General features: G+C 46.1%; 1 long non-coding RNA gene across 1 annotated transcript; it reads right to left on the bottom strand.

Annotated features, from left to right (window-relative positions):
• Positions 1-15,122: 15,122 nt before the first annotated feature.
• LOC309693341 lies at positions 15,123-16,681 on the bottom strand. The gene is made up of 3 exons (XR_014272628.1): positions 16,434-16,681; positions 15,856-16,343; positions 15,123-15,622 (listed from the first exon to the last, which is right to left on the bottom strand). It is a non-coding gene; the product is annotated as an uncharacterized lncRNA (long non-coding RNA).
• Positions 16,682-23,927: the final 7,246 nt, after the last annotated feature.

Consider the following 23,927-nt stretch of genomic DNA (forward strand, 5'->3'; position numbering starts at 1 on the left):
CTATAAGATAAAGCCATAAATATGTATTTCTGAGTCGTCTATCAAAAGTTACAGCTGTCTTTATGAAGACCATTAAAAACGCTTTATTTCATCAGTTAGTGCGTTTCTCGCTATTACATGCATTTGAATGGAGTTCTCGCCTGAAACAAAGTATAAGTTTTCATTATGTGAATAACTGGAAAATCTTAGCTCAAACAGCTGCAAAACCTGTTTGCCCAGCATGGGGATATTGAATTGTATAAGATAAAGCCATAAATATGTGAGTCTGAGTCGCCTATCAAAAGTTACACCGATTTATATGAAGTTGTACGAAAACGCTTCATTTTGTCAAGACAGTGCGTTTCTGGCGCTTTCAATTCATTTGAATGGGGAACTCGCCCGAAACAAAGTATAGGTTTTCATTATGTGAATAACTTGAAAATCTTAGCTCAAACAGCTGCAAAACCTGTTTGCCCAGCACGGGGATATTGAATTCTATAAGATAAAGCCATAAATATGTATTTCTGAGTCTTCTATCAAAAGTTACAGCTGTCTTCATGAAGACCATTAAAATCGCTTTATTTCACCAGTTAGTGCGTTTCTCGCTATTACATGCATTTGAATGGAGTTCTCGCCCGACACAAAGTATAGGTTTTCATTATGTGAATAACTTGAAAGCCTGGGTGGATACGTGGTTATACTATAAAAGGAATCAGTAAAAGGAATCAGTAAAAGGAATCAGTAATAAAATCTTAGCTCAAACAGCTGCAAAACCAATTTTCCCAGCACGTAAATGCTGAATCCTATAAGATAAAGCCATAAATATGTGTGTGTGAGTCTTCTATCAAAAGTTACAGCTGTCTTCATGAAGTTGAGGAGAAACGCTTTATTTCGCAAAAACAGTGCGTTTCTGATAGTTACATGCATTTAAATTTAGTTCTTGCCCGACACAAAGTATAGGTTTTAATTTGTGAATAACTTGAAAGCCTGGGTGGATACGTGGTTATACTATAAAAGGAATCAGTAAAAGGAATCAGTAAAAGGAATCAGTAATAAAAAAAAAACACTGGTTCATATTTCAATTAAATATGAACAGGTTCCTTAAATGTACGCAGTTCAGATCTGATTTAATTTAATTTCCTTCACACAGCACATTCGTCCAGGCTGACAGGTAAACATAGAATTAATCTCAGGTAACATGACTCATAGTCGAGATTCAGTAAGAAAGATTGCTAGCTCTAATATTATTACCACACAATCCAAGGACACACCAACAGCTCAGATTTCTAGAACTATTTAAACAAATGTCCTCTGAATATTCAATTCAGGTTCACAGTGGGAGGGTGGGGGGGGGGGGGGTCGTGGAATTTTTTAAATAAAGTCTGCAACACAGAAAGAGCTGTGATCATGCTATTTATTACTGCACACAGGAGAGCCAACACACATCAAACATTACAGTTCAGTCATGTCAGCGCTGCCACAGAAGTGGTGCTCCTGCATTCCAAGGAAGAGCGAGGAAGTTACAAACTGATCCTACCACACTTCACGTGTCTCGCTATGAAACATAAAGGATCAATGGTTATGCTGTTTTGTGCCCTTGGCCTTATCAGCACCTGTAAAGGGAGTTGTTTTCTCAAACTGCTGACGCTGAAGTAAGTTCATCTAGCTTTAGAAACTTTCACTGAACAGTCTATAACAGTGTCACAACTTCATATAAATAGCTGTAACGTTTGATTTCTATCAAACGTTACAGCTATTTATAGCTGTCGGACACACATATTTATGGCTTTATCTTATAGACTTCAAAATCCCCGTGCTGGGCAAACAGGTTTTGCAGCTGTGTGAGCTAAGATTTTCAGCCGGAAAAGGGTGGAGTGCCCACTCCAGGTCGGGGATGAGTTCCTGCCCCAAGTGGAGGAGTTCAAGTATCTCGGGGTCTTGTTCGCGAGTGAGCCGGAGATCGACAGACGGATTGGGGCTGCAGCTGCAGTAATGCAGACGCTGCACCGGTCCGTCGTGGTGAAGAGGGAGCTGAGTGTAAAAGCGAAGCTCTCAATTTACCGGTCGATCTACGTCCCTACCCTCACCTATGGCCACGAGCTGTGGGTAGTGACCGAAAGAACGAGATCACGGATACAAGCGGCAGAAATGAGCTTCCTCCGAAGGGTGGCTGGCCTCCCCCGTAGAGATAGGGTGAGAAGTTCAGCCATCCGGGAGGGGCTCAGAGTAGAGCAGCTGCTGCTCCACATCGAAAGGAGCCAGCTGAGGTGGTTCGGGCATCTGACAAGGATGCCCCTTGGGCGCCTCCTGGGTGAGGTGTTCCAGGCATGTCCCACCGGAAGGAGGCCCCGGGGCAGACCCAGGACACACTGGAGAGATTATATCTCTCGGCTGGCCTGGGAACGCCTTGGTATTCCCCCGGATAAGCTGGAGGAGGTGGCTGGGGAGAGGGAGGTCTGGGCCTCTTTGCTTAGGCTGCTGCCCCCGCGACCCGGCATCGGATAAAGCGGATGAAAATGGATGGATGGATGGATGGATGGATGGATGGATGGATGGATGGCTTTATCTTATAGACTTCAATATCCCCGTGCTGGGCAAACAGGTTTTGCAGCTGTTTGAGCTAAGATTTTCAAGTTATTCACATAATGAAAACCTATACTTTGTTTCGTGCGAGTTCCCCATTCAAATGAATTGAAATCGCCAGAAACGCACTGTCTTGACTAAATAAAGCGTTTTTGTACAACTTACTATAAATAGCTGTAACTTTTGATAGACGACTCAGACACACATGTTTATGGCTTTATCTTATAGAATTCAATATCTTCGTGCTGGGCAAACATGTTTTGCAGCTGTTTGAGCTAAGATTTTCCAGTTATTCACATAATAAAATCTTATACTTTGTTTCGGGCGAGAACTCCATTCAAATGCATGTAATAGTCAGAAACGCACTGTCTCGGCGAACTAAAGTGTTTTTGTACAGCTTCATGAAGTTAGCTGTAAATTTTGATAGAAGGCTCAGACACACATATTTATGGCTTTATCTTATAGAATTCAATATCCCCGTGCTGGGCAAACAGGTTTTGCAGCTGTTTGAGCTAAGATTTTCAAGTTAATCACATAATGAAAACTTATACTTTGTTTCGGCGAGTTCCCCATTCAAATGATTTGAAATCGCCAGAAACGCACTGTCTTGACAAAATGAAGCGTTTTTGTACAACTTCATATAAATAGCTATAACTTTTGATAGACGACTCAGACTCACATATTTATGGCTTTATCTTATACAATTCAATATCCCCATGCTGGGCAAACAGGTTTTGCAGCTGTTTGAGCTAAGATTTTCAAGTTATTCACATTATGAAGACTTATACTTTGTTTCGGGCGAGTTCCCCATTCAAATGAATTGAAATAGCCAGAAACGCACTGTCTTGACGAAAGAAAGCGTTTTTGTACAACTTCATATAAATACAGTAGCTGTAACTGTTGATAGACGACTCAGACTCACATATTTATGGATTTATCTTATAGAATTCAATATCCCCGTGCTGGGCAAACAGGTTTTGCAGCTGTTTGAGCTCAGATTTTCAAGTTATTCACATAATGAAAACCTATACTTTGTTTCGTGCGAGAACTCCATTCAAATGAATTGAAATCGCCAGAAACGCACTGTCTTGACGAAATAAAGCGTTTTTGTACAACTTCATATAAATAGCTGTAATTTTTGATAGAAGACTCAGAAACACATATTTATGGCTTTGCCTTATAGAATACAGCATCTGCGTGCTGGACAAATTGGTTATGCAGCTGTTTGAGCTAAGATGTTAAAGTTATTCCCATAATGAAAACTTATACTTTGTTTTGGCGAGTTCCCCATTCAAATGCATGTAATAGTCAGAAACGCACTGTCTTGACGAAATAAAGGGTTTTTGTACAACTTCATATAAATAGCTGTAACTTTTGATAGACGACTCAGACTCACATATTTATGGCTTTATCTTATAGAATTCAATATCCCCGTGCTGGGCAAACAGGTTTTGCAGCTGTTTGAGCTAAGATTTTCAAGTTAATCACATAATGAAAACTTATACTTTGTTTCGGGCGAGTTCCCCATTCAAATGAATTGAAATCGCCAGAAACGCACTGTCTTGACGAAATAAAGCATTTTTGTACAACTTCATATAAATAGCTGTCATGAACCGACGTTCCACGCACAAGCTGGACCCAGGAGCAGAACACACACACAGCGGTACGAGAGAACAAAAAATAAACTTTATTATAACTGAGGGTGTCCCGGGAGGGTAGAAGGGAAAAAAACGCACGGAACCAGAAAAACCGAGGGACCGGGAGGTGAATCACGCAGGAACGCCGAGAGCGGGACTGTGGGAGGGTGAAACAGAAAAAGGAAAAAAGGATTATTGGGGTGCGGGGAAAACAGCAGCATACGAGGGGAAGTAGAGTACGCGTCTTTCGATGATAGCGGGGCCGAGGGATCTGGAGGGAGGGGTGAGGGTGCGTGGGGAGAAGCTTCAGAAAGGTCGAGGCGGCTGGGGCTGATTGTGATCCAAATTCCGGACAGGCAGGTGGACAGGCTGGTGGCTCAAACACGCCGAGCTGTGATCGCTGAAGGACGACTACGGACTGGCGTGGAGCAGCAGGCTGGGCAGGATTAAATAGTCCACCTGGTGATCGCCCGGGATGGGATGCAGGTGTGGAGTTAGCAGCCACGCCCACGGGAGTGGGCATCCCATCCGCACCTCGGACGCCGGGCCGTGGACCATGACAATAGCTGTAACTTTTGATAGACGACTCAGACTCACATATTTATGGATTTATCTTATAGAATTCAATATCCCCGTGCTGGGCAAACAGGTTTTGCAGCTGTTTGAGCTAAGATTTTCAAGTTATTCACATAATGAAAACCTATACTTTGTTTCGTGCGAGAACTCCATTCAAATGCATGTAATAGTCAGAAACGCACTGTCTTGACGAAATAAAGCGTTTTTGTACAGCTTCGGGCGATTTCCCCATGAAATAAAGTCTTTTTGTACAACTTCATATAAATAGCTGTAACTTTTGATAGAAGACTCAGACACACATATTTATGGCTTTATCTTATAGAATTCAATATCCTCGTGCTGGGCAAACAGGTTTTAAAGCTGTGTGAGCTAAGATTTTCAAGTTATTCACATAATGAAAACCTATACTTTTGTTTCGGGCGAATTCCCCATTCAAATGCATATAACAGTGAGAAACGCACTGTCTTGGCGAAAGAAAGCGTTTTTCATCAACTTCATATAAATAGCTGTAATTTTTGATAGAAGACTCAGACACACATGTTTATGGCTTTATCTTATAGACTTCAATATCCCCGTGCTGGGCAAACAGGTTTTAAAACTGTTTGAGCTAAGATTTTCAAGTTATTCACATAATGAAAACCTATACTTTGTTTCGTGCGAGAACTCCATTCAAAGGCATGTATTAGTCAGAAACGCACTGTCTTGACGAAATAAAGTCTTTTTGTACAACTTCATATAAATAGCTGTAACTTTTGATAGAAGACTAAGACACCCATATTTATGGCTTTGCCTTATAGAATACAGCATCTGCGTGCGGGGCAAATTGGTTATGCAGCCATTTGAGCTAAGATTTTAAAGTTATTCCCATAATGAAAACCTACACTTTTTTTCGGGCGATTTCCCCATTCAAATGCATGTAATCGTAAGAAACGCACTGTCTTGACGAAATATCCACCGGATTCCAGCCAGAGTGGATTCTGGAGTCTTCCACGCTCCTGTTAGTGATCCTCCATCTGGATGGATGATAACAACCTTCTGAACAGTCTAGCAGGAGATGGCCCATATCTATGGGACTGATTTGTGCTAATAACGTCCATTGTATGGACTTATAACGGCCTAAGCGGGTGAATAAAGTCACCCAGTAGCTAGCTGTGCCATTACCCAGCATACACCACTCCCTCCGTAAATGCAATAAACGATACAAAAGTATCGTTCTACCTGTTTTTCAGGTAGTTGTTTACATTACATAATTTATTGTGTTCTGTATACATCACTACAATGTGATTTGGAAAATGTCTAAATATACCGACAACAGGCACTTCTGCAGCAATCTCCTCAATCGGAGGACCCTTCACGTCAATTCCCGACGCGAGAGGGGTACCCTGCGCGTCCATAAGTGAAGCAGAGGGAGCCTGACCATGCGTCACACGTTTGACGAGTTGGGAGTGAGAACGTGTTGGATGTCCAGATATACTTTAATGGAAGTTAACAGCAGCTCAACAGTACAGCAGTAGGCATACTTAACGAATGTGGGAGGGGTGGACAGACGTGTGGTTCTGAATAACAAGAAACAAGGAGAAACAATTTTCACATGTAAATATAACAATCGTCACTTCCCAACATCATGCCAATATAATGAACTGTAACACAAATAATCAGCTGAATGCTCTGACATAAGAAAGTCCCACAATCCAATTTGAACAAGCAGGAAACAAGAATATCTGCATATCTCAGGCAACAGAAAAGACCTAATGCCCCCAAATTAGGAAAGGTCAGCAATTATATGGTCTTCAGTGCCCTCTAGTGGCTAAATAACCCAACTGCAGTGCACAGATACAACCCGCAACAAATGCTACGGTGGTAAGTCACACGCCTCTACCCATCTCGATAAATCTCCTAGCATAAACCCCTTGTAATTAACATCAAAGTACAACCCGTGCTATAAGTAGAAATGGACTCGTAGAACTGGAGGGATTTTGACTCACATTTGCACAGCAACGCACACGTTTGTCCACCCGTCCCACATTCGTTAAGTATGCCTACTGCTGTACTGTTGAGCTGCTGTTAACTTCCATTAAAGTATATCCGGACATCACTCTCTGTGCCCCACTCTCTGACTGGAGTTTAAGTCCTGAGGGAGCTATCATCCCAGCATCCTAGAGATAACTCTCTAACTGTCATGGTCCCTGTGCCCTGCTGGTCAATCCTCTATTGGGCAATATGTTTGTGGTTTGTTTGCTCTCTCGCCCTCTCTCTCTCACTCTCTCTCTCTCTCTCGCCACGGCGATGCTCACTGCGGGCTCCCGCTGCTGGCCCACACACCTGCTCATCACCACACCGGCCGCTGATCCCAGCTGATTACTGCACTACTTAGATGGCGAGTCTGCACTAGTCTTCGCTGGATCGTTGAGCTATCAGTGTCAGTTAGACTTGTGTTTCGGCTAACCTTCACCTTGAGAATTTCTTATTATTATCCTGCTAACCCGACGTTTTTTGTGTAGGTCGTTTTTGGAACCCGATGCGGAGAGGAGTGATTGAAGGGGGAACTTTTTGTACAGGAAGTGTGGAACACCCTTCTCCCAACCCTGTTTCCCACGGACCCTGGCGACCCGGACCCGTTTCCCCTGCACGTTGTATATAGCCACTTGGTGTATGTGTTCACTGTAAATAAACGCACTGTCCTTCGCTTAAAGGAAAACCCTGGCCTGCGCCTGAGTCTCTTTCGGAACCCCTAACAGAACGATCCAGCCATTATGGACTCAGCAGGACAGGACCCCGTGGGCCGGGCTCTGGCCGCCCAGGAAGCCGCGCTGGTCCGCCATGAACAAATGCTCGGGCAGCTACGGCAGGATGTCGCCGCATTGACCCTGGCGGTGGCGCAGTTAGTACCGCTGGGGGGAAATGCGCAACCAGGGAATCCCCAGCCGCCCAGCCCGGCTCCCCAGGCGGCACCGCCCGCCATAGCGTCAGGTAGCTCACCGCGGGTCGGTACGCCGTCTGACGGACCTTTACCCACACCGGAACCATTCTCGGGTGAGTCTGACAAATGCGCCGGATTTTTGGCTCAGGTGTCTCTGACGTTTCGCGAGCTGCAGCGTTTTCATAGCAACGATGGGGCGAAGATCACTTATTTAGTTCAACTTCTGAGGGGCCGTGCACTAAAGTGGGCCCAGGTTGTGTTAAACTCTGATCCTGTCATCACCTACGCTGACTTTCTCTCCAAATTTAAGAATGTGTTTAACCCAGGCACCGGGGCAGAGGCCGCTGCTCTCCGTCTCCTCAACTTCAAACAAGGTAGGAGAAGCATGTCTGAATACGCTATCGACTTCTGGATTCTGGCAGAAGAGGCAGGGTGGAATCAGGAGGCGCTACGGAGCACGTTGCTGAACAATATCAGAGAAGAATTAAGGGACGAGCTAATCATGCGTGATCTCCCTGCCTCCTTTAATGAGCTAATGTCCCTGTGCATTAAGGTGGATGAGCGGTTACGGGCTCGCCGGTCGCAGCGGAACTACAACCTCCATGAGGCTGCGGGAGTCTCTGGCACCGGCGCCATGGCGGATGCCGGCCCCTCCCGGACTCACGAGAGCGGGGACGGAGAGGAACCCATGCAGCTGGGCGGCTCCCATCTCACCGCGGCGGAGCGTCAGCGCCGGATTACCGCCGGTGAGTGCCTCTATTGTGGTCACAGGGGACATGTTGTGGCTACCTGCCCTTCGCGGGCAAAAGGGCGCGCCCGCCAGTGATGGTAGGAGTACTGGTGGGCGAGCTGAGCCAGGAAGAAGCTCCTCCCCGTTTAACACTACCGGCCACGCTTTCCATTCACTCTAAGAGCCGCTCCCTATCGGTGTTAATCGACTCTGGGGCGGAACAAAACTTTATTGACTGTCAGTTAGCCCGGCAACTTGGGTTACTATTGGAGCCCCTGCCTCATGCATTACGCGTTACGGCATTGTCAGGTCAACGCCTTCCAGACATCACTCTGGTGACGGAGCCTGTCGAGCTCACCCTCTCTGGCAATCATTCTGAAGAAATCTGTTTTTTGGTGTTTAAAGCAACTCGCACTCCACTAGTTCTCGGCCATCCTTGGCTACAACAGCACAACCCTCACATAGATTGGCTAAAGGGGCGTGTCACTGGGTGGGGGGAGGACTGCCACATGACCTGCCTTAAAGCAGCCTCGCCTCCAAGCATTGAAACGCCCTCTTCTGGGGTATTGAAATCAGCTGATTTAACTAATGTGCCCTCTGTTTATCACGACCTAGCTGAGGTGTTTCAAAAGGCCCGCGCCCAGTCACTCCCTCCGCATAGACCCTATGACTGTGCTATCGAACTGCTCCCGGGAGCTCCTTTACCCACCAGTCGGCTATATAGCATCTCACTTCCAGAACGAGACGCTATGGACAAGTACATCACGGAATCCCTGGCTGCCGGCCTCATTCGGGCCTCCACCTCTCCAGTCGCGGCAGGCTTCTTCTTTGTCGAAAAGAAGGATAAAACCCTCCGGCCATGCATTGACTATCGCGGATTAAACAACATCACAGTAAAAAATAAATACCCTCTGCCGCTCCTCAGTTCGGCCTTCGAGCTCCTCCAGGGGGTTACTGTTTTCACCAAACTGGATTTGCGAAACGCATACCATCTGGTTCGCATCCGTGAGGGCGATGAGTGGAAGACCGCCTTCAACACCCACCTCGGCCACTTCGAGTACCTTGTCATGCCCTTTGGTCTCACTAACGCCCCTGCGGTGTTCCAAGCCCTGGTGAACGACGTGCTCAGAGACTTCATTAACCATTTTGTTTTTGTCTATCTAGATGACATCCTGATCTTTTCCAGAAACCAATCCGAGCACGAGACCCATGTCAGACAGGTCCTGCAACGACTCCTCGAAAACCGATTGTTCGTCAAAGGAGAAAAGTGTGAGTTCCACGTCTCCACCGTTGCATTCCTGGGGTACATAATCGACCAAGGAAACCTCCGCCCGGACCCTGTGAAGGTAAAAGCCGTTGTTGAGTGGCCGGAACCTCCTAATAGGCACCAACTGCAACGTTTCCTTGGGTTTGCCAACTTTTACCGGCGGTTCATTCGGGACTTCAGCCGAGTTGCCTTGCCGCTGACCCAGCTAACCTCTCCCAAGCTTCCTTTTCAGTTGAACAAAGAAGCTCAGGCAGCTTTCCAAGAACTGAAGAAACGATTCGCCTCAGCCCCCATCCTGATCCAACCCGACCTCACGCAGCCGTTTGTGGTCGAGGTCGACGCGTCCGACTCAGGGGTTGGAGCGGTTCTGTCGCAACGGAAGGACGGTAAGCTCCACCCTTGTGCCTTCTTCTCCCGCCGTCTGTCCCCTGCAGAGAGAAACTATGATGTCGGGGATCGGGAACTGCTGGCGATAAAACTAGCCCTGGAGGAGTGGCGGCACTGGTTGGAGGGCACGGCTCAGCCTTTCCTCGTCTGGACAGACCACAAGAACCTGGCATACCTACAATCAGCTAAGAGGCTCAACGCTCGACAGGCCAGGTGGGCCCTGTTTTTCACCCGTTTCCACTTCTCCATCTCTTACAGACCCGGTTCCCGGAATGTCAAACCCGATGCCCTGTCCCGTCAGTTCTCAGTCTCGGAGGACACCACTGAGCCCGCTCCCGTTCTCCCCGCCACCTGTGTCGTGGGCGCCATCTCCTGGGGGATCGAAGCAGCCATTCGGGAGGCTCAGGTGTCGGAACCGGATCCGGGAGGTGGGCCAGCCCAATGGCTCTACGTCCCTCAATCAGTACGTTCTCAAGTACTTCAATGGGCCCACACTGCCCGCTTTACGTGCCACCCAGGGGACCACCGCACTATCAACTTCCTCCAGCGCTACTTCTGGTGGCCCTCTCTGACTAAAGACGCTCGGGAGTACGTCTCCGCCTGCGCGACCTGTGCCCGGAATAAACCATCTCATCAGCCGCCCGCTGGACAGCTCAATCCCCTGCCGACTCCGTCCAGGCCGTGGTCCCATATAGCTTTGGACTTTGTAACCGGACTGCCGCAATCAGCAGGCAACACTGTCATACTTACCATCGTAGACCGTTTTTCTAAAGCTGCCCACTTCATAGCTCTACCCAAGCTTCCCACGGCCATGGAGACCGCACGACTGCTTACCCGTCATGTGTTTCGTTTGCATGGGATCCCGGAAGACATTGTGTCTGACAGAGGCCCCCAGTTCACGTCTGGCGTCTGGAAGGAATTCTGCTCCTCATTAGGAGCAAAGGTCAGTCTGACCTCCGGTTACCATCCCCAAAGCAACGGTCAGTGTGAGCGAGCTAACCAGGAGCTCGAGGCAATGTTGCGGTGCACAGCGTCCTCCAACCAGTCCATCTGGAGTGATGAACTACCCTGGATTGAGTACGCCCATAACAGTCTGACTTCCTCCGCCACTGGTCTGTCTCCCTTCGAGGTCTCACTGGGTTTCCAGCCACCTCTCTTCCCCTCTGTCGAGGGTGAGTATTCTGTACCATCTGTCCAGGCCCATCTACGTAGGTGCCGACGAGCTTGGCGGGCCGCACGGACGGCGTTGCTGTGCACAAAGGACCGAACCAAACAGACCGCAGATCGCCGCCGCACACCAGCTCCAGCATACAGCGTGGGACAAAAGGTATGGCTGTCCACGTGCTTTGTTCCTCTCAGGACTGAGTCCAAGAAGCTCAACCCAAACTTCATTGGTCCTTTTGAGGTTTCGGCACTGATCAACCCCGTCTCTGTGAAACTCCGGCTGCCGCGCAACATGAGGATTCACAATGTGTTCCACGTCTCCCAAATCAAACCTGTCCGGAATAGCCCTCTGTGCCCTCCTTCCGGGCCCCCTCCGCCCGCCCGGCTTGTGGACGGCTTGCCCGCCTATTCCATCACGCGGATTATGGACTCTCGCCGCCGCGGGCATGGCTTCCAGTACCTTGTGGACTGGGAGGGCTATGGCATTGAGGAGCGGTCCTGGGTTCCGCGGGCCGCTGTCCTGGACAAGCGTATGCTGCGGGCCTTCCATCTGTCTCATCCTGGTAAGCCTGGTGGGTCGCCGGGGGGCTCCCGTTGAGGGGGGGGTACTGTCATGGTCCCTGTGCCCTGCTGGTCAATCCTCTATTGGGCAATATGTTTGTGGTTTGTTTGCTCTCTCACCCTCTCTCTCTCACTCTCTCTCTCTCTCTCGCCACGGCGATGCTCACTGCGGGCTCCCGCTGCTGGCCCACACACCTGCTCATCACCACACCGGCCGCTGATCCCAGCTGATTACTGCACTACTTAGATGGCGAGTCTGCACTAGTCTTCGCTGGATCGTTGAGCTATCAGTGTCAGTTAGACTTGTGTTTCGGCTAACCTTCACCTTGAGAATTTCTTATTATTATCCTGCTAACCCGACGTTTTTTGTGTAGGTCGTTTTTGGAACCCGATGCGGAGAGGAGTGATTGAAGGGGGAACTTTTTGTACAGGAAGTGTGGAACACCCTTCTCCCAACCCTGTTTCCCACGGACCCTGGCGACCCGGACCCGTTTCCCCTGCACGTTGTATATAGCCACTTGGTGTATGTGTTCACTGTAAATAAACGCACTGTCCTTCGCTTAAAGGAAAACCCTGGCCTGCGCCTGAGTCTCTTTCGGAACCCCTAACACTAACAGAGTCTTCTATCAAAAGTTACAGCTATTTATATGAAGTTGTACAAAAACGCTTTATTTCGTCAAGACAGTGCGTTTCTTACGATTACATGCATTTGAATGGGCAACTCGCCCGAAACAAAGTATAGGTTTTCATTATGTGAATAACTTTAAAATCTTAGCTCAAAAACACTTGTAGCCACACTGAGCCAGCCAAACAGGCACAGGGACCATGACAGAATCCTTTAGAAAATGATGGAAATCATGAAATAGATGTTCACTATTACACCTTCTACATTGAATCAAATATTTTGCAAAAAAATTTTAAAAACAAAAAAAACATTTCAGAACACATATCTGATCAAAAATAACAAAATATTGAAAGCATTTTCTTTAAGCATTTCCTTGCTCTTGCTCTTGACGAAGGCATTCACACTTTTCTCCTCTCCTCCTCTTGTGTTTTTTGTATTACTTTTCCCTGGAACATTCTCACAGTCTGTTCTCTAAAACCTAAAAGAGGAATTATGGATTGGATCAACTGGTCCCTAAATGCAATTGACACCCCTTTCTCAACGAGAAGTTTGGGCTTGGGTGAGCCTGAGTGCTGAAGATATCTAACCATGGTAACAGGGATCTGGCTGATCGGAGCTGGCTTGGCCCTGACTTATCGAAGAATTAAGAAAGCAGAACCGGCTGTTCAAATCCCCACAAGGCTGCCCGCTGGGATTGGAATGATGGGAGAGGTGTGAGTTTCTCAAAATGGGCTCACTGAGTCAGGATAAGATCTTGGAGAGGCTACGGCTGCTGTGAATACTCAGAATAAGATCTCTGACTGCAGACTGGATACATCACGGAAGGGCTAGCTCAGAATAACATCTCTGGGCGCAAATTGGATGACATCTCGGGGAGGCACACTGCCGTGAGTTCTCAGAAATCGGCTCCTTGAGCACAAGAAATGACAACATCACAGAGTGCGAGTATGCCGAAGCTCGCGGCTCTCCAAAGGGAGATTGCGATACCAGTGTTGGACTGTAGAACTGCTTTGAAATTCATATGAGCTGTTCGCACTAAAGTAAAAACCACCATCACTTCATGCGGATACCCCCTTTGGCACCAGCTGCGGTCTCAAGGCTGGAGCTGAACAACAACACCCTGATAACGACTGTGTTTAGTCTGTTCCTTCACATTCCATGCAAGGCCACCTGGGTTGGCTGGAAGACTGTTTACTTAGCCTAGCAGGGCGAAGGACACTGTCTCAGCTGAACTCTGGACACGCACACACATACATATACACTGATATGCACACACTCATCCCCCCTCCCTTTCCAAATGCCTTCGATGCTTATTCCCTTCCGATGCTGCACCCTTTACCCACCCCTGTTGCTTGTCATGTGTTTCTTTGGTGTATTAAGAGTTTTTCATGTGCTATGTGCAGAGGTGTTTTTTTTTCTCCTTATCTTTCCTCGTGTGGTGCATTTTCCATTGTTATACCTCTCTGACCTGTCTTGCCCATGTGATGTTTTGCGTAATGTATGTATGGTCGGAAGGGTAAGATGGCGCTGGCACGGCTGGCAGCCTTAACTCAATTTCCCTCGGGATGAATAAAGTATTATCAATCAATCAATAGGATAAAATGACAGCTCTGTTGTCAATCAAACAGAAACTGAGACAGGCAGAAGAATAAACAGACAGAAAGACAACCATATCAAAGACAGATGCACATGCACATGAAAAGACTAAAGTGAGACAAAGATTATATGTTCATACTCAACAGTGTAAATAAACTTCTGAAGTGCTGTTAAACAATTGGATTTTAATCCTGAAGAACAATCACTTCTTGTCAAATTGATGTCTTAAAACATCAATTTGACTGACGCAGCTAAATTTGGAAATATTAAAACCTTAAAAAGTTAATATTCAATGCTCACTTTGAATCAGCAGAGAGACCAATACAAAAGATAAAACCACAAACTCATACAGCATAATGTGTTCACACCCTGCCAAAGACGTAAGTGTTACCTAAGGCAAAATCAAACATCTCCTTGAACAACTGGTATGAAACATGCAGTGGCAGCCTAATGCAGTTAACACACGTGTTGGCAAGAGGGAAAATTGGTGTAGAAGAGAAGTCGTCATCTCCTCTATGAATGAACTCAATCAAGGGTGCTGGGGAAAAGCCAATAGGTGGCACCGCAGTTGCTCCAGTTGCAAAGGCCAATAGCTTCTCTAACTTGGAATGTCCTTCTTCTTCTGCATAAAACAGAGAAGGAAATAAATGTTATAAGGTAACTTCATATTAGATTATTTTGCCAGAATAATTTGTCAGTGAGTATTAATCTAAAGCAAGAATCTTTGAAAGACTGTTATTGTAATGACTATAGAACACGCTTTTCATCCTTCAACAGCTTCAAAAACTATGTAAAAATGTTACTACAACCAAGAGGGTAATTAAGAAGCAGCAGAAGCTGTGGTGTTATTGTTATACAAGTATGTTATTTAAAGTAAAGTTTTCAGAAATGCAGAACTATAAATCGCTATATCTGTTTATTGTACACTAAAGTGCCAATTACCTTCTGTAGCTTGAAGATAGTCCCTCCAGAATGTAACAACCATCTCCTCAGCAGCTCTTCTGTTGCTTCCTTCTGGAGATAGATGAATGTTGAAAATGATGAATGTTAATAGATGAATGTTAATAATTATGCAATTTCAGGTTTCTAAGTTAACTGCATATAATCAATTTGGCAATTTGAATTGTATTAGGTTATTAAACTGGCCATTTTGATTAATAGGTAAGATTTCTATCACTATTTTAATTAATCTGAAAAACACAGAATACCCAAATACCTTTGAATAGGACCCTGTGGATGACCTGAAATATGACAATGTCATGTACCAGCAGATCCCTGTCTCTTACTCTATGTTCACACTGCACCGGAGAAGACAAACGAGAAAGCATGGTGGGGGAAACTGGAGACAGCGAGTCAATGGACAGAAACTGAGGTTTTGGACTTGATTAGCGTATGGGGAGACAATTCTTCTTCAACTTGGAACTCTTCGACTTTTTCAAAGAGTACCGAATCAGCTATGTCTTCCAGGGTGGATTTGCTGAATTTCCAACTAGAAAAGAAAATACTGTTGGTGACAGAAAGTTAGGTGGTGGACCACCATGTACCAAGCTCACTGCAATGGCTCTGCCAGAGATGTAGTACCAGTACCCTCAGAGAGCTGCAAAGCAACAGAATAAAGGGAAAAGCAAAACTGTCAGTAATGTTGCCTGTAAAAATAAATATCAGTTAAAAAGTTTACACTATTACTGTAGCTTGCCTCCACCAGTGTGTGAATGTGAGAGTGAATGAATAGTGGTATCGTAAAGCGCTTTGGGTGCCTTGAAAAGCGCTATATAAATCCAATCCATTATTATTATTATTATTATTAATATTAGAAAAATAGGTAATTACCAGTACTGTCAAGAGCCAAGTTCTTGCAGTTTTCTTTCCCCTCAAACATGGCTGACCTGGCAATGGTGTCCATTGATAGTCTTCCCTCCTTGGCCCGCCTAAATCAACCCCTTCCTCATTTTTCCCCATATCATCTGAGATTTTCACACTGATCATCAAGTTGGGATCATAAGATATCCTTTGAAAACCACGCAAGGCTCCCTCCCACACAGCAGAGCGGGGAAAAAAGCGTCTGGACTTCTTTAAGTTGCTTAAAGATGTTTTCACCTCTCATCCGACAAGCTTCTTCAGTTCTAAGGGTCAAATGGTGGAGAGTCCCAGATTTAAACCCAGTGGGAGTATCCCCCCAAACCCTGGCTGATTGTGACCCACACTTGTTTTCACACCTTGCCTCATGTGAGTAGGTAGAGGATCATCAGGGTGTCCTTTTGTCCCTCTTTGGGGACTCTCCAAGCTCGCAATTATAGCTTGATTTAAATTGTCCTCATCTGAAGAATCGCCAGAAAAAGATACCATGAGAGTTAATTATGAAGTGATTATTTCAGAAAAAGTGCGGCAGAGGGTAAAGATCAATTTACCTCGAGATGTTTTGTACGGTAGAATGGGGGAAAAGAGCCTTCGCGGCAGATACACCAGGCCTACACATTTTCTCCAGGCAAGGCGCTGTACCACAGCCTCAAGTTCGCCTCCGTAAAGGGCAGAGCGAGGGGACAGAGGTTCGGGAGCGTCTTAGCTCTGCAGGAACTTTTTGACCTCCTCGTTTGATTTTTCATTTTGGTCTATTCGTGCTCCCTCATCACGACCGTGTGGACGCAGTAAGCATTTCTCCCGGAGCTCACATTGGTAGTAGTGATGGGAATTCCAGCTCTTTTTTAGAGAGCCATCTCTTTCGGCTCAACTCAATAAAAAGAGCCGGCTCTTTCGGCTCCCAACCAGCTCTTCAGGTTGTTTTGTTGCTTTAATTAATTTATTATCAACAACAATATAAAATTATGCACAAAAGGAATTACTAATGTTAAAAAAAAAAACGTGTTTTTATTTATAAATGTTTATATATACGGTGGCCCCTAGAGACAAAGCAGAGAGAGAAAGAGAGCCACAAGCCACAACACAATAAAATATAAATTAAAATATGCAAAAATAAAAGAAGATGCACTTTCTCTTTCACATAAGCCTGGGATGATTTTTTGGAGAGTGTTTTCCTGCCTGGAATTGCACACATAGGATTCACAGCATGTGTAAACTTTCTGAATTCTTTCTCATCTGCAACTACAAATAATTGTGGATGATTACTATACCTTTCTAATGTGACGATGTTGTCTCTTGTTGTTGTCCCTGGCTCTCTTTCTCTCTCTTTCCCTCCCGCTCTGTTCCTGTGCTACTGTGAGTTTACTACTGGCCGGAGTCAGAGGGCAGATCTCCTTGGACCTGTGGCACTTAGGACACCTGTGATAAAAGCATCCCAGAAACTCCCAGACCCACCTCTCTCCCTCTCTCTCCGAGTAACCGTCTACAAAGTATGGGCCTATTTTTTTTCTCTCTTTCCGCCTTTAACGTGTATGGAATAGGGATTTTAGCTTCCCACTCCAACCACTGAATGGACGCGTGTGAGTAAGCTTTGGACAGACGCCAGTAGTTTTCGGGGGAGGGGATGGCCATAGTGTTTTTGGGAAACACAGAAGTTATAGTGACGGGTCACAACCTCGTTTTGATTTTGTACCCGAGATCCTCAGTGCTGATGCTCCGCAGGCTGCTCCTCCTTCTCCTGCCACCCCTGCCGGTAATGATGCTGCACTTATCTTTGAATCGTTTACACTTTTTTAAATTTATTTATAGGGCTGATTCATACGTTCAACGAGGCAGAGAGCTTTATTAATACAACATCAGATTGTGACATATCCAGTTTTATGTAAATTATCTTAAAAATGTAATTGAACAAATTTTTTTAAATTTATAGGATCGGTTCATCCCGGTCAATTACCTCCGAGTCTCCTGACGTGCAGCCCGCAAGGTTTGGGTGTAATAGGAGGGAGAGCTAGGGATGCTTCAACTCCCTCTGTTGGGTACCATAAGCGTGAAAGAAAAAAAACAGAGAATGTATTCTTTTTTTAAGCGCGAATTGATCAAACCTTTCTACAACACGTTATACCACTCCAGATCGGGAGGGGCAATATAGCATGGATCGGTTGAATGACTACGTCATATCCTGTGTATTTAAAAAAAGAAAAAACTCAATTCGATTTACCTTCCTCCTCCTCTGCCGGATTGTCTATAGTGGTGACCCAGCTAGATATATTCCTGATTCCCTTTGTCAAGAAATAAAAAAGAAAAAGAAAAAGAAAAGAAAAACACAACAAAAAGTGACAATGTAGTACACGATAATACCGCTCAAGGTCGGAAGGAGCGCTAGAGCCAGGATCGGATGAATTACATGTCATATCCTTGTATTTAAAAAATGAAGGACCCTAAGAGCCTTCATCAGGAACTCAGTGGAGATGTGGTGGACAATACTAGAGGCCAACTTCAAGCCCATAGCACAAGTCACCATCAGGTGCGGGATCTACCAAGGAGATTCTCTGCCCCCACTACTGTTCTGCATAGGCCTAGACCCCCTCAATGAGATCATTGACAAGACTGGCTACAGATACCGACTACGGAGATCTCTGTCCATAACAGTGCAGTCCTAGGAACAGCTAAGATACTGCGCAGGACCCTCAAGCTCCCAGGCTGCTAGACCCCCTGCAGGGCAATTTACACACATATATATATTGTATATATACAATTTCCAGATGGAAAAGGGAATAGTGAAGGGCAGCAGCAATGGTGTCTGATGGGACCTATTGGGTCGGTAGACATACTGCAGGGGATCCAGAGTGTCTGGAATGTTAGTGTCTGGAATAGGCCAGTACCACTCTGTAGCACCTGACAGTACTGTGTGACGCGGTCCAGCAGATCCAGAAGCGTGTGCTCATGATGACTCCTCCGACTACAACGGTGCACTTGGATAGGCCAAACCGGTCCCCCATTGTTATGCCAAAGGTTGTAAAGGTATTGCTGTACAATGGAGACCGAACACTGGAGACTCTTGCAATACTAGATGATGGCTCAGAATGAAGCATCATTTTACCACAAGCTGTTCAACGCTTGAACCCCTCAGTCTGAGACACTTACCGTGCAGACTGTCCACCAAGAGGTAGTGTAGCTTCGCAGTGCCTCAGTTTCCTTCCAAGTATCCTCCCCCGACAAATCTGGGGAGAAGTATCATATACACAAGGCATTCACCGCTGATGCTCTTGGTCTCTCAGAACATTCGCATCCAGTGAAGATTCTCCAGCGTCACTATAAACTACCTCTGCCTTTGGTAGACCATGTTCAACCTCTGCTGCTTATCGGCGCTGACATGCCTCATCTCCTGACACCCACAGAACCAGTTCATTTGGGTCCAACAGGGGGACCCATTGCTGTCTATACCAAGCTTGGTTGGTTGCTCCAAGGTCCTACCAGCATTGACCAGACCCCTGCATCCGAGCAGCAGTGCCTGTTCACAACAACAGTGCCAACCTGCGAGCCTTTCAGAAATGTTGAGCATCTTTGGCAGATTGATATGCTGCCTTATGTGAGCGAGAAGCAGGTAACTCAATCGACGCAAGATCAGCAAGCTCTAAAACCTACTCCAACACCAACCATCTGGGTCACTGTTGATGGGATACAGAGGTATGCCACACCACTGCTTTGTTGCGCCAACTCCACCACGCTTCAAATACAGACATCGACACACTGAGGAATGTCTACAAAACACTCACCTGTCAGTACGATTGTCTAGGTTATACAGTATAGTGCCATTCACCACACAAGCCAAGATTCTGTTACAGGATCTTTGGAAGGAACAGCTCGGCTGGGATGACCCAATCCAGCCACCCAGCCTTCGTGACAGATGGCTTGCCTGGGAACAGGAGATTCCTGATCTTATCCAGATGGAAATCCCTAGATGTTATGCACCAGTGTCTGCTGATTCATCTGCTTCAAGCAGAGATCAAAAGAAGTCTATGTTGCCTTTTTACTGGCTAGATCAGAAACAAAGAAACACATGAGGAGGAAACAGCAGGAGCTGTGTGAGGCTACTAAAGGCAGGGCTATAACATTTTTCTGTCATCATTTTATTATAGATAAAGTGCTGGAGTTGTTAGGTGTGGATAATTAAATTATAGTTTATTGCAATAGCAAGTTGTGCCTTGTTCTCAGATAGACAGCAAGTGGAGAGTGATATATGAAATGATGGGATGGAAGGAAGAAGAGAAGCAAAGAGCGAATCACAGGCAGAGCCTAAATTATTTCTCAGTTTTTTGTGTCCTTATGGTTCCAAGCGCTGTCACCAATCTTTGCATTTTGTTATTATCTCATGATACTTGTTTAATCAGCTACCATCTCTCCTATGGACTTTTTAATGTCTACAGTCTCAGATCAACACAGCCCTGCCCTCCAGCACTATTCACAGCAACCCCTCAACAGCAACATTGTACTGTGGCTGTAGCTCAGAGCTACGTCAGAGCAGGTCAGCCACTAATCAGAAGGTCGGTGGTTCGATCCCAGGCTGCCTCCTGGCTGCATGCCAAATATCCTTGGGCAAGATACTAACCCCATGTTTGCCTACTGGTGGTGGTCAGAGGGCCCAGTGGCGCCAGTGTCTGGCAGCCTCGCCTCTGTCAGTGCGCCCCAGGGCAGCTGTGGCTACAATGTAGCTTGCTATCGCCAGTGTGTGTGAATGGGTGAATGACTGAATGTAGTGTAAAGCGCTTTGGGGTCCTTAAGGACTAGAAAAGCGCTATACAAATGCAGGCCATTTACCATGTACCCATCAGGTAAAACATCGGCTACGTTTGCTTTGCCGTGTTGCCCATATTAGATTCTTGATGAATGTGTGTTGTTGTTATTCAGCCTGGTTCAATATGCCCCTTTTTAACTTTGAGCACCCGCCCCTTTAAACCTCTCTGCACGGCCCTGTGCTATATCATAAACTATGATATAAATAGGGAGGTCCTATTAACATGTTTAGTTTTAAAGGACACCTTCCTGCCTTTAGTCTCCTTCATGAGCAGTATTAGTTTTCTTCTAACATCCAGAAGTCTGCACGATGTGTTTCATAGTTTGTAACAAACATTTGACAGGTAAACATAACATGACCAGCTGTGGCTACAACTGTAGCTTGCCTCCACCAGTGTGTGAATGTGAGAGTGAATGAATAGTGGCATTGTAAAGCGCTTTGGGTGCCTTGAAAAGCGCTATATAAATCCAATCCATTATTATTATTATTATGACCGAAAAAGCAAAAAAAAAAAGAGAGAGAGAGAGAGTGTGTTGACATAAGAAGAGAAAATGCTCTCAATTATGGAGACAGGCAAATGGTTCATTTATGTTTGATGTGTGTTTATTCCTCCCTAAATATCGTCGGTGAAGTTTGCCATGCACGTCAGATTTTCCTGCGCATTTTTATACCTCTGCCAACAGAGAGAGAAAAAAATCACATTCTAACAGACAGCTGGTGCTTAGAATACAGTTGAATAACTATTAAAAAACAGATGATATAATATTTCTGTCCAGGTTGCAGACTTCATGATGAGCATGCTGTTGCAAACTCTGCTCCTCTCGGTGGAAATGCGCCTTCTCTTTCCTCTTTGTATAAAAACATTTTAAAAGTCAGTTTAATCTCAAAATTCACTGTTAAATCCAAAACACACCAGATAAAGAAAAGCGAATAGTTCAGTCTAACACATGTGCCAGTGAACCATTAAACGTCTGTGAAACTATGCAGTTATGAAACGTAACTTTAACCTCAGCCAAACCGATTTGCTCAGTTGTAAATAAAACAGCGAAGTAAACGTGACCCGACAGACAGAACCTGAGTGAATGAAGTCCAGCGTTTAACCACTGAGAGCTAAAACTCAGCTGAGGTTTGAAAGCTGTGTGCTGGTGATTGGACATCAGCCGCTGATGAAGCTGTTCGCCTATAAAGTGCTCTGTAAGGAAACAAGCTCCAGCAGCTCTGCGCTCGGGGAAAACACTACATTTAATTATCTTGTGCAGAAAAATGCGCTGACATTGCTTTATATCGAGCACCGGTTGCCCAGTTAAACTGTGACTATCACCAGGTAACGTAGGCGTGTTTCTTGAATTAGCAGCAGGTGTTAAACAGCTGACAGATGAGGAGGATGCAGCATGCAGGTAAACTGAGGGTCTGTTGAGCTGATCGCTGGTTTCGTGAGAAAAATGTCAGCTCGTTCTTTATGTTACAGAAGCACAGAGACACAAGACCAGGCGGAAAGAGACGATCATTCGGTGAAAATGAGAATCTGCGAATGCAACATGTGGAACACGGAGAGTGGAATATGTAAACAAACCGGTTAACGTAACCCCCTGGGTGCACTCTGCATGCTAATTGTTAGCAGAGCTAGTGAAATCTCTGAAAACATCTGAGCACTTTTGCAAACATGTTCTATGTTGACAACCTGACCAGACGTATGGCGCGACATTCGCGGCTAAAACACTGTTAAAAGTGTAGTTGGTGACAGAAAAATGGGGTATTTTAAAACTACACCACCACCATTGCTGCCTGTGATTTGATCTGCATTCTGGGATACCTGGCTGCACAAGCCTACACAAGCAATCGATTATCTAGGATCGACCTGTTTTGACGTACTTTGCACGGCAACCAATCAAATGTTAGAGAAGCTGCATGGGCAGCGTTAACCCCGCCCCCTGAGTTTGATGGGTGAGGCTGACAGATAAAATTATTTCAAGATGAGAGCCAGGGAAAAGGGTAACACCACCTGGGTCTGGGTGCAGTTCCCCCCTCCAGGGGCAAGGGTACCTAGACCCGGTTTGTAGAGTACGCTTGGGGAGTGTGATCGTGTGTACAACGTCTCTTTATGTCTGTCTCCACGTTGGTTGAGTGTGGAGTAAGTGCATATGAGAGCATGAGGGTGGGAATGGATGTTTGTGTCTGTGTGTGCCTGTATGTCTGTGTCTATATGTCAGGTTGGGTATCAGACGCCACCTCGCTGGGGACATCTCAGGCCCTCCAAGGTTTGGAGGCCTATCTCCACCCACCACCACTTCCCCTGCCAGTGGCGGACTCCCTCAGGCGTCGGTGCGTTGGTGGTTCTTTGTGTCTGGGGGTGGGCGTCCGGGTACACACCAGCTCACTCCTTGGCGGCCGCTTATCGGGGCCTGGAGCCTGGGGCTCGCTCGGGCCACTTCGGGGGTGGGGTGCCCCCGTCTCTCGGCCTGGGGCTCGGTCACTCAGGCACGGCTGGCTGCCGGCGGAGCTCCCCTGGCTTCTGCTCCGCGGCTGCTGAGTGAGCCCTCATCTGGGACTCTCCTCAGCTCTTACTGGGACAGTGGCGCGGCTGCCCCTCTGTTGGTCTTCCTTGGTCTCTTGTGTTCTGGGGGCCTCTAGATGTCTAGAGTTTTGATCTCCTCCATACCTGCTTCATACCCTGGAGGACGGGGCTGTGGCTCCCCACACTCCCTAGCAGATCGTTACATGGAGAAACCTTTGGAATGCAAGCATGCTGATCCACACAGGTATGCACACAGGTGTACACACGGGTATTCACAGACGTGGACTACAGCTTTCTTGGCTGCTGCCTCAAAGCACATTGTGCGCTGTCTATCTTGCGTGCTGCACAATATCGTTTATTATTTAGTATCTACTGATATCTACTGCTAGCTAGTTTATTGTGATGGTGCCGTTTTTTTTTTTATTATGTTGCTCTTTGTTGTTTGCTTTCTCTTCTGTTTTTTTTTCTCCATACAGGTGACCCAGGTGTTTTTTTTTCTTCCCCCCCTTCTCACCGTCTCTTCTCCCCTTTGGTTTTCTTTCTCTCCCTCTCTTTCTTTCATTCTTTCTCCCTGTCCTATCCCCCAGTCATGTCTGTCCCGTTTGTAGCAACTGTAAATAAAATAAATTCATAATTATAATAAAGGTCAATCAAATGGACCAATATGGCAAGGCCATGATGATCCACTTGGTAAAATAAATCCGCTTGGCATCTTTCTTGGCCTTAAGACAACAA

The sequence above is a fragment of the Aulonocara stuartgranti genome (assembly GCF_965226115.1).
Source record: "Aulonocara stuartgranti genome assembly, chromosome: 18".
Lineage (NCBI taxonomy): Eukaryota > Metazoa > Chordata > Actinopteri > Cichliformes > Cichlidae > Aulonocara > Aulonocara stuartgranti.